Source organism: Spermophilus citellus, assembly GCF_964194105.1.
Source record: "Spermophilus citellus genome assembly, chromosome: 13".
In the NCBI taxonomy this organism is placed as follows: Eukaryota; Metazoa; Chordata; class Mammalia; order Rodentia; family Sciuridae; genus Spermophilus; species Spermophilus citellus.
Window position 1 is genome coordinate 10538146 of NC_138193.1, and position 14157 is coordinate 10552302.

Genomic DNA, 14157 nt, shown 5'->3' on the forward strand with positions numbered 1-14157 from the left:
TGAGCATGTAAAGTACTCAGTACTGAAAGCCCCACATAAGTGTTAGCAATTACTATTATTACTACTATTAGAATAAATCTAAAAAAGGAAAAATAGTTTCTAATCCAACTGCTGTCTGAGTACCACTTTGGAGCATTTCCTTTTATCTTTTTTTCTCCTCAAAAATGTGTTTTTATGTAGATTGAGCTGGAGTATCTACAGTTATTTTATATGTTGCTTCTACTTAAGCCTAATTTCATAAGTTTTCTTTTTTTTAATTGCTGAATCTTCAGATGGGCATGTTTGGTGTTCCATCATATTTCCACTGCGTGTTCACACCCTGATGTATTTAACTCTTCACTGAATGTTGGACGTTGGGGTTGTTTCCAGTGTTCCACTCTCTCTCATGTTTTTATGCCTCCTGGGTTTTGTATAGTTGGGTTATTTTGTTAGGTTACAGTCTAGGCGAGGGATTCCTGGGTGAAGGGCATGAACACTTGGAGGCTCAGAACATATCCTTCCACGTGACATCCCCCTTTTCTGACTGTGTTTGGGTATATGGACACGGAAAAAATCCATCTAACATCTTACTGAATCCTAGATAATTTTTTGGTATTCCCCATACAATAGTCTGAAAATCATTCCCAAAGAGCTCACCTTTGGGCTTCATCCTCTCAGTTTCAGTCTTTGCCAAGTGAAGCGGGTTTTCCTGAGTTCGACTTCTGTGTTTGCTGTCTTGGGTCTTTTGTTTGTTAGTTTTTCTTTCATTTTACATTTTTTCCCTATGCAAATCACAATCTCCCCTCCAGTATAAAAAGCTGTCTCTTCTGCGTAGACTACTAACATTTTATCATAGATCATTATATGTCCATTAATGTTATTCTGAGAAAGTGACTCCCTCAAAGAATTACTCAGTGTTTCCTTGAAAGGCACCATTGGATGCCTCCAGATATTTCGGTTCCTATTGGCCTTGCTCATCTCAGGGCCCCAGGGACACCTAAGAATTAAGAGGACCCAAAAGGAATTACCCACCTCTCCTCAAAATATGCTCTTCACTCATGTATCCCCTGGTCTGTTTGCTCTTTTTTTTTTGTGGGGGTTACCAGTGATTGAACTCAGGGACACTCAACCACTGAGATACATCCTCCCAACCCTATTTTGTATTTTATTTAGAGACAGGGTCTCACTGAGTTGCTTAGTGCCTTGCTTTTGCTGAGGCTGACTTTGAACTTGTGGTCCTCCTGCCTAGCCGCTGAGATGATAGGCGTGGGCCGCCGTGCCCAACTTTGTTAGTTCTTTCATTTACTCACTAAAATATTAATGAGTGCCTGCAAGGTACGAAGCACTATTCTAGGTACCTGGAGCACAGAGAACACACATACTAAATCCACAGTAACGGACAGACCATTACTGGTCCACTGCTGAACTGTGAAGACACCACGGCCTAACAAAAATTTTTCTAGCATTATTCTTTTATCTCTTCTTTCTATTAGATATTCAAATAGGAAGTGTTATAAATGGAGTTTTTTTAAAAAAAAAAAAAAAGCCTCCTCTGACTCAGAACAAAGACAGTGTGTTCTACTGAACTTGTTTAGAACTCGGGCAGTCCAAAGCTCAATGTTTACAGGATGTGAATTCATCAAATTAGTTTTTGTGTTTCTACATTCCCTTTCCGCAATGTGGGAATAAAAGCAATTTCCATACATTCTGCATTCAAAAATATTTGTTAAAAAAAGTAGTGATTCCCTGCCGTGGATAAGATTCCATGCATGGCCCAGGTGAACCCAGGCAGCGAGGAGCCTGTCTTATTCTCTCCCTCCTTGGGGTCTCCCGAGTGATACTGCGTATTACTTACAAAATACACTGGAGATGTGGGCCAGCCCAGTCGAGGAGACATATTAGAATACAGCATCACTGCCATGAGGGCTGAGCCCTTGTCTGGCTTAATTTGCAGCTGTACCCGTAGCACCAAGAGTAGCCTCAGTAGGCACCAGCAAGCATGTGTGGAAGGAGCCAAGCCTAAGCCCTTGAGCGTTATGAGTGCGACAGCAGAGGCAGATGGGAACACCACCAGTTCTGACTGGGAGTTGAGGGAAGCTTCCCGGGTGAAGGTCATCCAGTCTGTTCTGGAAAGCTCTGTAGGACTTGGGGGTTGGGGTGGAGAAGATGTTGTGAGTGAAAGAAACAGCCTGTGCAAAGCAGGTGGGGGGTAGGGACGAAGATGGGACGTTCACCTGGAGAAAAGATAGGAAAGGGAAGATGACGGCAGGGGCTTGGAATTCTCTGTGAGGATCAGAGACTTGTGTCTAGGAATGGATCCCCAGGCAGGGGTTTTCGGCAGATGGAGGACTCCGACAGATTCGCGTCTCAAGGAGGTGACTTTGGCAGTGAGAAGAGGCCCATTGCAGAGGGAAGAGACCAAAACCAAGTACAACACTCCCAGTGGAGGCGTTGAGTCCTTGAGCCAAGGGGGAGCAGTGGAAGGGACAGGTAAAGAATCACGCATCTCTGGAAAGCCAGAAGTGTCAGGTGAGCCAGAGGTAAAGCCCACGGTGTCCAAGAGGATGTCTGTCCTGGACAACTGGAGGACAGTCACTGTTAACCACTTCCTCACTTAAGTCCATTGTTCCCCAGGAAGCCCATGTCCTCACCTCGTCATTCTGTCACCCTTACCTCGTTTTTGTTGACTTTCCAGCACATTTCACTACCCAGCATCAGGGACACATTTGTCTGTGGTCTGTCTTCTCCACCAGGATGAGCGCGAGGCTGGGTGTTCTCGGTCCTCCCTCCCAGAGCCTGAGCTCGCGGGAGGCACTGCCCAGGCACTCAGGGGTATTTCAGGAAATCAAAGAAGGACAAACCGAGAGGAAGAGGCACAAGGAGGAGGGTAGATTATTAGGAACAGGATGTTCTCTCTTGTACCTGTTGATTCTTAGGTGTCGACACGGCATCCAGGTGGGAAGGCCAATGGCAGAACTCTGGGAGCTCCCAAGAGAGGCCCGAGCTACGGATTAGCTTGAAGTCATCTGAGGTGCGAGAGAGGAAGAGGAGACAGCTGGGAGGGACCAAGACAGAAAAGCTAGAGGAGCAGGAGGCTCGGAGCAGAGAGCTGCTGCGGTGTGATCCCGCTGAGGACCCGGCTGGGAGTCGGGTGTGGGGGTCAGACAGACTTGAGTCAGATCTCTGCCCTGCCACCTTCTGGTCATGTGACTTAATCCCTGTCAACCTCGAGGCTTCCTCATAGGTGAAATAGGAAATTCTAAGTCCCAACCTGAAAGATGGTTGTGAGACAAAGAGCATCTTGAGCTTCGGACAGCGTTAAGCGCCAACAGGAAATGCATTCTGCATATACATGCCATGATTGCTGTTTCCATTATGCAAGTTGGGAGAAAGAGGTGGCAGGACCCTAAGAAGCAGGTGACTGTGGGACAAGGCATTCTGTTTGTACAGTGACATCCCAGGTCCACTGCTGCCCTAGCTACTTCTTGGCCAGAGACTAACATTCTCCTTTCACTGCCCTCTCCCAGCTTAGGGCATCCAACCCCCCTTCCATCTGCTCAGGGTGAACCCCACATGCCAGGACAGTTGTCCACAGGAAGTGAATAAAGGGGTTGTCTTTGTTAGCCCATCTTCAGAGTTCTTTCCACTGCCACCTTCTTCAAGGGAAGATTTAAACCAATCTTCCTTTTGACCATGTGTGATATATTCTGGGATTTTTGAATTACATTTCTTATTTTATTTTTTGGTACTGAGGATTGAACTCACTCGACCACTGAGCCACATCCCCAGTCCTTTTTTGTATTTTATTTAGAGACAGAGTTTTCACTGAGTTGCTTAGTGCCTCGCCATTGCTGAGGCTGGCTTTGAATTCACGATCCTCCTGCCTCAGCCTCCTGAGCCACTGGGATTACAGGCATGCGCCACCGTGACCCAGCCTAAATTACATTTTTATCATGCACCCCTGATTTATTTTCACGACCCATGAACAGGTCAATTTCCAGAGTGAAAAACTTTGGTGGGACCAAAGCTCAAAACTACAAGGCATTTTAAAATCCCAGGGTGCAAAATTCCCAAGATGCAGAGATGCACGTCATTTTTAACTCATTCATATATTAATATAGTCTCATTTTAAATTCTTTTCACCAAGGCAAAAAGATTTTGATAAATGATCAAATGTTGGAGAGGAAGAAACCTTGTTAACCATAGAGACCCCCTAGAGTTTATTTATAATGTGCAGCAAAGATAGATTTAAAGAGCCTTTGGAGTGGGATCCAATCAGAAACACCCAGCTGTGTCCAGAAGGATGTGGTCGCTGCATTTGCATTACCCCAGGGTGCACCATGGAGTTGGGTCATCGGAGGCTTTCTGGTACCCTCCTCTGCAGTAATGTTGGCACCCAACAAGTTGCCTCTTTGGCTCCTGAGTTTGGGACAGCACCATGATTTTTCCATCAGTGAAGTCTAGAGGTGGGAAGGAGTTGTGGCTTCAGATGTCTCGTGCAGATGGCCCTGGCTTGCTTTTAACTCTCAGGTTTCCATCAAGGGGCACTGGTTGGCCCCAGACTAGACCGAAGGTGAAAATCATTCTCACCTGCTCTGCAGGTGCCCCCACACCGAGCACATTCCATGCTTGGCTATGGAATGATTTCCCTGTTTCCATAGTCCACTGGTTTTAGGGCATCCCTGATGACAGGTGCTCACCGATCACATAACAGAAGGGAAAAGTATAAGTCTAAATTTTTAAAATTCTCCTTGCAAATTCCTGTTGCTAGCCCCCCTCTGGTTGCCATGATTACAGATCTCACCCTCACAGCTGAGCAATGAAGGGCATCTGTAAATTATAATTAACCTTTCCCTGGTCTCCCAGGGAGCCTGGTCTAGGGCAGCCAGCTGTGCTGTCCCAAACATTTTCTCAGTAAATATGGATTGTCCTCCAGAACAAATCATACAGAATCCAGACTAAGAAAGTCCTCTCTACACCCATGCCTTTGATCACCTTGGAAATTCTGGATGCAGAAGATCTTTTTAAAATTGTAAGCAGCTGCAGGCAACCGTGAAGGAGGCCTTGGAACTGTACCCACACAGCTGGCTGCATGTGTCTGCTTCTCAAAGCCATGACCAGTGAGGCATCTGGAGTCCACAACTTTGAGGAATGTGGGTTGGGCACTCTTCCCCATGAAAAACTACCCAGGAGAAAGAGTGTTGGGAGAAAATACACATAGGGAAGGGGGGGCGATTGAGGCTGGGTGAGTTGGAACTTGGAGAAAGAAGAGACACACTTTGGACGTGAGAATATTATACTGGACTGTGACCTTGACCTTGTGCATATGGGAGAATGTTAATTGGGGAGATTAGAGGGAAATTTCTTTGAATTATATTAAATGAAGTCAGACTCTCTACAGTTGTGATATTTGCTTCAAAATAGCAATTGGACCAAAGTGGAGGAGAATCACCCTTGACCTCCAATTCAGCCTTCCTCATTCCCTACTCGAACACTTCAGTCTGCTCTGCTGACAGCCAGGTCTGGTAGGAGACCAGCTCCCTAGTGACTGTGAACTGTTCTCTGACAGAGTAAGACCTCTGAGGTGAGGACAGGGGCTCACAAATCTGTGCACGGATGACATTGCCATCCTAGAAAGAATGGATGTCAAAGAGAAAATACCTCTGACCTCACGATTGTGCTGTCTGAGCTAGAGATTTAAAGAGACAGTCCTGCTCAGGAGCTCCTGTCACTGTGGGAAATTAGGGAAGGGAAGAAAAATTCTCACAAATTGTATTTGAAAAGTCTTCTGTTTAGTACCCACCTGCGCAGGAGCAGGAAGATGGGTACCAACTCTGGGGATCTCCGAGGTGGCAAAAGCAGCAGCCAGGTTGCTTCTGCATTCTGCAGCTGAAGGCGCCCCTCCTAGCTGGAGATTGCAGCTGATTGACAGGTGGAGGAAGGTCCCAGGCAATCAGCTGGGGGTACTGGGGCACCCGGAAACTGGCAATAGCAGAAAGTTGTTGAAGGAGTAGAAGGAAATAGTCACTGGAACCCTGAGAGAGAGCGCCAGGGTGACCTTCAGGGGCAAGAGAAAGTCCTAGAGAACAAAGAGCAGGGAGCAGCAGGAAATCTGAACCCTGATCTTTCTCCTCCTCCTGCTTTCTGATCTCTGCCAGTGCCTCACATTGGCTGCCCCCTTCCAGACTCCAGCTGGCTGGGGAAATAGTGGGGCATGGTCCTCGTGGGCCAGCCTCTGGGGTCACAGAGCAAGGCAGGGAGGTGGAGGCAGAACAAGAGCTGTCGGTGTTTTGAAGATTTTCTTAAAAGACCTGCTGTAGTCTCATGTGAGATATGAATACATATCTCCGCACACCTCAGGGGTCCTCAGGTGTCTGGTGGTGGTCCACCTTTCAGGCAGTGACACCAAAGTGGCTCCAACAGGTGACTTTTGTTTATCTCTGCAGTCGCAGAAATGGATACCCGCATCAGGAACATCCAAATCTCCAAATCTTCAGTCATTTTCAGTATTACCTATTCATATTTCAGATTTTTTTTTCTCTTTGATTTTTTTCCCTGAAGAGCAATCAAGGAATCTTCATCTTTTCATAAAAGATCCCCCAAGTCGCTATTCACCTCTGCTTGGCCTTTTTATTTTCAGAATGGTGACGTCTGCTCCCCAGACCCCGCACCGCCCCTGGTCCCCGAAAACAGCCCCTGGAGAGGGCAGTGGAGACTTCAGGGCAGGCCAGGGTGCATTGCTCACATCTTATTTTCTAAATTCCCTGAGGAGATGTGAAAAGAAACAGCTCCACTAAAGCAACTCCCCTCTGGTTTTTAAAGCAAGGCCCAGTGACCGAGGCTGCTGCATGGGAAGAAATGTTCCCTTAAGCCTTGGACTCACAAGCAGTGTGGTCACCTTTCCCAGCGGCCCCAGCCCTGAACTGCTTTGCTGGTGGGAAAGGTGCAAGGAGACACCCCTTCCTCTCCAGGGCTGAGGCAGGAATTCCACTTAGAGCTTCACTCCTTTGGCACAGTACCTCTCCTCCTGTTAAAGTGCACATGATCTGGGAAAGAAGTCACGTGGAGGCAGCCTTCCAACTCCTTTACCATGAGTCATGAATCCGGAGCCCCCAGGGGCTAGGCAGGAGTTTGTTCCTCCTGATCTTTGTCACTCTCTCCCTTTAATGCATCTTTGGGGTAAAAATGGGAGTTCATAACCCACTTGATTCTAATGTATGAAATATGATATGTCAAGAGCTTTGTAATGTTGTGAACAACCAATAAAAAAAAATACATAAATAAATAAAAGGGATGAAGACCCTGGATATTCTCTGGGTGGAGGAAGCTCTTTGAAATCTTCTTGGCGAGTAAGGGGGATGTCAGAAGACTCTCCAGATGGGCCTTGTCCTGCTCACCAAGGCTTTAAAGGGAGTTGAATTATTCCCAGAAACACTTTGCAAATTTTATGTCCTCATAACTGGGAATTCTAGAGAGAAGATCAAAACACACGTGACTCTGCATGCATCATCTTAATTAAAGCAGTCATAGACTTTACTGATCATAGGACAACACGTGGACATGGAAGCATTAATATTAAGCTGTTTTTGGTGTTAAGACACCTTGGGGATTGTGTGCGGTGGAGTTCAATGATATGGGCCGGGGAAACATAATGCAGTAGTAGTTTCTCAATGTGATTTTTGAGCCAAGGTCTAGTTGGAGTTAAATCAAAGAAATGTGTTCTGTACCCAGCATGGAAGCTTAGTGCTTACCCAATGGGAAATTTTAAAGCATCAAACATTTAGTAACATCACTGTCTTCACTAATGCAAACCCAGGGGCGTGACCTTGAAATGAAGCAATGAAATGAAAAAAGGGTGACATCGTTTGGAGCCCCACCATACATCACCTGATGATTAAATCTGGCACAGAAGTGAATTGGATTCTCTGAATTTTATAGACAAGGCTAAATCAAATTACCCAGAGGACAGCATCTCCCCATCATGTGACTTCCCCACTGAACTGGTTTGTAGTTATTCTCAGGTGCCTAAGCCTCAAGAGATGTCAGCTTACTTTAGGACAGCCATTTTTATTTCTCTCTTTCTGTCTCTCTCTTTTCTGATTCTTGTCTTCATGGATTTCTTTTTTCAATACAGTGTTTTTTTTAGTGTGTATGTGGGGTGAGTTATGGTAGGAAAGGACTGGTCTGGGGGTGTTGTTTGGTGTGAGCTGTATACCTCTAATGTCTTTTGCAAGACTTACAGCAGCAGAATATCATCTTTCAGAAACAAATTTGTCAGTATTCTGGCTGAAGGGTTGGCATGTCTAGCTGCCCTGATGAGATGTCCCCATCCTGGGAGGCCCCTCTTGTCTCTCTGCAGGACCAATCACTGTATTAAAACCCTACTGGGCTTGTTGTTGCCTGGGCTTCTCTGCTTTATTGGTGGTGGAGCCCAACTGATCATGCCGTGGTACAAATGTGTATTAAAGAGTGAATGGCTCTCTGCACACAGCTGCATGCTGTGATGTTGACCAGAAATGAATTTTTGCCCAAAGTAAGAATAGCTGAAACCAAAAAGAGTGAATGTAAGTTACTGGTACAAAGCCCTAACAATCTGTCCTGACGTTTTTCAGGTACACTCACAGGTATATGAATGGTGAGAAGGAAATGATACCTCTAGCCCTTTAGAAAGAAAGACACTTTTGCAGTGTTATTGTCCAAGCAGAGCAAAGGCCTGTCTGGAGTGAATGGCTGATCTATAATGGATGAACTGGAAAGTGAGTCAATAGAAGAAAAAAAAAAACACCTTATTATTCTAGGCAACTGACTTCACAGATTTGTACCTCTAAGACATTCTGAAAATGTAAAAAGTAATCTCATCAGTTAGCTTCTGGCTAGGACATTGAGAAAATCAATATTTGAAATCCAGAGATAAAAGAGGGCTAGTTAAATAAATTATGTGAGTGTATTCACATAGCATTTTAAGAAGGAGCTTTAACTGAATCTAGATATAGGTTCTAAGAAGCAGCTTGGCATACTGATGAACCCTGAAGAGGGATGATCCCTTTCTGGAATCAGTCTGGAATCAGTCTGGACATTCTTCTGGAATAACATGCTGTTATTTGGAGACAGGGAGGCTGTCAGGTGGCCTCGGTGACCAACCATACCTCTCTGGCTAGCTGGTCTTTGAAGGGAACACTGGTGACAGGGAGCAAAGTGGTCTTGGAAGTCAACTTATGTAAAAGTGAGGTTTTTAGGCAACAGCTGTTGACTTGGCATGTTCTAGATTCTAAATGATCTCACTGGAGACCACATGGACTCTCTCATTGAGTTGCTGGTGGGAGGAAATTTTGGCGTGGGCCTCTCTTGGGAGGATGGGAAGTCTGTGCTGCTTGTGTGCAGAGTTCTGGCCCATGTTTTCCCCACGCTTTGTAGAAACTGCAAACGAGGGTGGCCTTCCTGCTTCCCTGTGCCTTTTGTAGAGATGGCCTAACTGCAGATTCAGTGCCTCCTGGACAGAAAGATGGAATCAGAGGAAGCCAGAGATTCTTTAGTTTGTCTGCTCATTTGCATATTGCAGGGATGAAAAAAAAACCTGGGAAGATTTGAAAAGATACTGCCCAAACTCGCACAGCCAGCTTGGCAGCAATGTGTCATTTCTCCTGTCCCTTGAGGCCATTTTCAGACTGCAGTAGGTCCTTCTCAATCTTCAACAGGGAGAAAGGAGGTTAGGATTTTCCCTCTTGATAAAAGCCCCAAAATAAGCAGCTAGCAACCCCCATCCACCACTGGTGACATACTGATTGCCTCAGAAAAGAGACAAATTCCAGGCTTGGGAAGAACCCAAGCAAAATCTGACCAGTTGGGAATACCACAGACGAAGAACAGTGTTCTTCATACATATTTGGCTTCAGAGACTACCAGCAATGGAAGTCTGAAAACTTGAAAATATTCCACAAGTCAAAGATCTTCACCCCTCAGCTTACTAATTCTTCACTTCTGAGAACCTGGATCTGAATCTTCATCTCTGAGGAAATAAACCAGACTCTCACTTCCGCTAATGAACCTGAAAAGCATCTCCAAACAGATTCCAGTGATGGATGGCTACAGCAGAGCCCTGTCACAGGCACGTCAGGGCACCATGGAAATGAGCCCACTTATTACCAGAACCCAAATTATATCAAACATGAATAATGATCCAGTGGCAAGTGGTTTTGAGACTGCCTGAAGTTATTTAAATTTTTATAGTCAATTGCCTCATAAATTAGAGACTTCCTTAAGTGGGGGCCTGCAGATGAACTCATAAAGTATGCATTGAATACTTTATTTATGATATAACTATAACACTGCAAATACATAGCTGTGGTTATTCAGCTGTAGTACTGCTAAAAGTGGCATCAAAATGCCTATGGAAATACTTTATGTTGGGCTTTGTGTCATGGAGAAAATGAGCATTTGATAGTCTGCAAAGAGGAGAATCTGCAGAATGATCTTGCTGGGTACTCTTGAGATGGAGGACTAATTTCTTTTAAAAACTCAATAATTAGTAAGGTAATGGTAAAGAAAAAAATAGATAAAAATCTAGGATGGGAAACCCCTGTTTCTGTGACATGGCAATTTGGAGGGAAAGGCTTATTCGTTTTAACTTTTGATTTAAAAGGATATTCAAGGCTGGGGATGCGACTCAATATAGAGTAAAAAATGTCTCTTCTTATTTATTCAGCCCGCTAGATGCAAAATGCCATGAGCAGTCACATAGATCGATCAGAAATAAGTAGCCACTTATATTTTCCTTTAAAAGTAAAATCAGATTTAGGCTGAAGCAGGAGGATCCCAAGTTCAAAGCCAGCCTCGGCAACTTAGCAAGGCCCTAAGCAATTTAGCAAGACTCTGTCTCAAATAAAAAATAAAAAATGGGCTGGAGATGTGACTTGGTGGTTAAGCACCGTCTGGATTCAATCCCTGGTACAAAAAAAAAAAAAAAAAAAAAAAAAAAAAAACTGACTTAAATAAACAAAATCAAAAGCCTAGATTTGTAGAAGTATGATCACTGGTCATAAAATTTTGTCTTTCAATACAATGTTTTTTTAAAACTGTAAATGAATGCAATACCTTTATTTTTATTTATTTGTATGTGGTGCTGAGGATCAAACCCAGTTCCTCACACATGCTAGGCAAGTGTTCTACCACTGAGCCACAACCCCAGCCCAATTCAGTGGTTTTAATAAAATCATCAGAGTTGTCAGCCACCACCCCAAATCCAGTTTTACCACATTATCCTCATCCCCAAAAGATCCCTCATTCCCATGTGCTATCAATCTCTGTTCCACCCACAGCTCCAGGTAACCACTAATCAACTTCTGTCTCTATAAATTTGCCTTTTCTGCATATTTCACATATCAATGGCTGCATTATATTCTATTGTATACCACATTTGTTCATCTATTCCCCAATTAATGGATAGTTGAATTATTTCCATCTTTTTATTATTATGGACCATGCTGATATGAACTTGCACATAAATCTTTGTATGGTTATAAGTTTTCATTTCTTTTGTATTTATACCTAATAGTAGTATTTATTGGTTATATGGTAAGTTTATTTTTTTCAAGAAAGTATCAAGCTTTTTCCAAAGTGTTAAAAATCAGTTGGCCAAAAATATATAAGGATTTATTAATAGACTCTCAATACTGTTCCTTTTTGGCACATGACTATTCTTACATCAGTACCATACTTTCATGGTTAAGTGTAGCTTCATAGTAAGTTTTGAAATCAAGAAGTGTAAGATCTCCAAATTTGTTCCTTCTCAGAATTGTTTTGGCATGTCTGGGTCCTCTGAATTTATGTGTAAATTTTAGGTCACCTTCCAAATTTCTGAACAACAACAAAGACAAACATACTAGGATTTTGACATGAATTAAATTGAATCTATAGGGCAATTGAAGTCAAATGGCTCTCTTAATAACATCAACTTTGATCCATGAACATGGTATGTCACTCCACTCTGATGTTTTATAGTTTACAGTGTATAGGTCTTTCACTTAATTTTATAAATTCATTCCTAAATGTATCTGTTTGAATGCTAATATAAATGAAATTTTTCTTAATCTCATGTTTGGATTATTTATTTCTAGTATATAGAAAAACTAATTTTTATTTATCTTATAGCATGATACCTTGCTGAACTTGTCATTAATTCAAGTAATTTTGAGGTGAATTCCCTAGAATTTTCCAAATATAGATTATATAATTTATAAACAAATATACCTAGCTTTACTTGTTCCTTTTCAATCTGGATTTTTTTTTCTTGCCTGATTATACTGGTTAGAACCTCAAGTACAGTGTTGAATAGAAGTAGCAAAAGTGACTTTCCATTTTTCCAATCTTCAGGGGATGTTTCTCACCATTATGATATTTGCTGTAGGCTTTTCATAGATGCCTTTTATCAAGCTTAAAGTGTTCCTTACCTTCTACTCTTGAATTGTTGGGAGTTTTTGTCATAAAAAATGCTGGGTTTGGATAAATTTTCCTTCTTCGTGCATTGAAATTATCATATGGTTTTATGGCTTATTCTGTTAAGATGGTGCATTACATTAGTTGATATTCATTGTTCTATTAACATGATTTTAAACCATCTTTGCATTCCTGGTGTAAATCCTACTTGGCCAATGTGTAGAATCCTTCTTATATGTTGCTGGGTTTATTTGCTAATATTATCTTGGGGATTCATGAAATATATAGGTCTGTAGTTTCCTTATCTTGTGATATCTCTGTCTCTCTCTCTCTTTTTTATTGGGATAATGCTTTACCTGCCTTTTTCTAATCTATGGATCTTCCAGTTTTTGTGGTTCCAAGGGGCTCCTCTGTTCAGTTCTCCAGCCAAAATATCTGAGTATATTTTTGTTTTCTTTTACCCAGAGATCAGTGTCATGCTTCTACTTATTTTACTTGTATCTATGGACTGATTCCACTTTCTTTGGACCACAGTGGCATTATTCAAACCAGATTTCCCTCCTTCAGAGTTCTGGTTCCTCTGGGCTCATGTTGCCAACATTACCACAGGATGGGTTTTGGGGACTAGGGTACAAAATTGGGTTAAAAGGAGAGAAGAATTTCTTCATCTTCTGCAAGTATTAGGAGTCCCCTTAAACCAGAACTAGAGGATTTCTAAAGCTGTCTGCACCTGGTGCCCAATTCTGGCTACCTGGAGATCAGGCCACTAGAGGGAAAATATAATAAAAACATTACTGGTTATGAAGTGCTTTGAATTCTTGCTTTTTTTCCCAACTCATTTATTACTATTTGATTTTCAGATTTCTTGAATAGATTTTTAAAAATCCAGAACCTAAACTTTCTATAAGCCTACACTATTTCATTTCTCTAGCAATTAATTTTTAGTATAGTTTACAAGGACATTAGTACTCAACTTGATTGGGAATTAGAAATAATTACTATTCTGGATGATAAAATGAAGGCTTTGTGGAATTTTGTGGGGGAGGGGCGGGTTAGTGGACATTGAGTCTTTCTATTAACGATCAGTCATCAAACATAGAAAATAGAACTTTTGATAGCAACAAAGCAGTCTTTCTTTTGCTGTTTCTGAAATTTCCTGGGGGGTGAAGTCTTCACAGAAAAGTTATAAGTGAGCTGGCCCATGAGGGTTTATCTGGAACAGAAAAAGGATACTGTTTTTTTCTTCTTCTTCTTTCCTCTATGTCCTTCAAAATTAAACACTTCTATTGATCTGTCTTAAGTACATTGTCTCTTTTCTCTGTTACATCAGTTCTGCTACTCAGTAGATATTTATCCTGATATTATATGTTTTTTACTTCCAAAGTTTCCATTTTTTATACTTTCTATTTCTTCATTAGAAAAAACTAAATAAATACATTTCAAGAGTATTTACTTTTCCATCCTGGACTGTGTTTATAATTGATGATTATAAACCCTTCCTGGACCAGCTCACTTATAACTGATTTATCAGTTATTCCAACATCTGGGTCATCTCAGTGTTGGGATCTTTGGGTTGCCTTTTACCTTGAGAATTGCTCAAATTTTCTTGCTTTTTTCTATGTTTCTAAATGTACGGTGGACTTTTTGATACTGTGTTTTAAGAGCCTAGATTTCAGTTTTCTGAAGAAGGCTGAGTTAGTTTGTTTGTTTCCATCTAACTTGGTTAGGGTTAGAGTTCCATAGTAG

At 42.3% G+C, this 14157-nt stretch overlaps 1 protein-coding gene across 1 annotated transcript in view; it reads left to right on the forward strand.

Annotated features, from left to right (window-relative positions):
- Nucleotides 1-14157, forward strand: part of VWA3B (von Willebrand factor A domain containing 3B) — a 225563-nt gene that overhangs the window by 191002 nt on the left and 20404 nt on the right. The window lies entirely within an intron of this gene.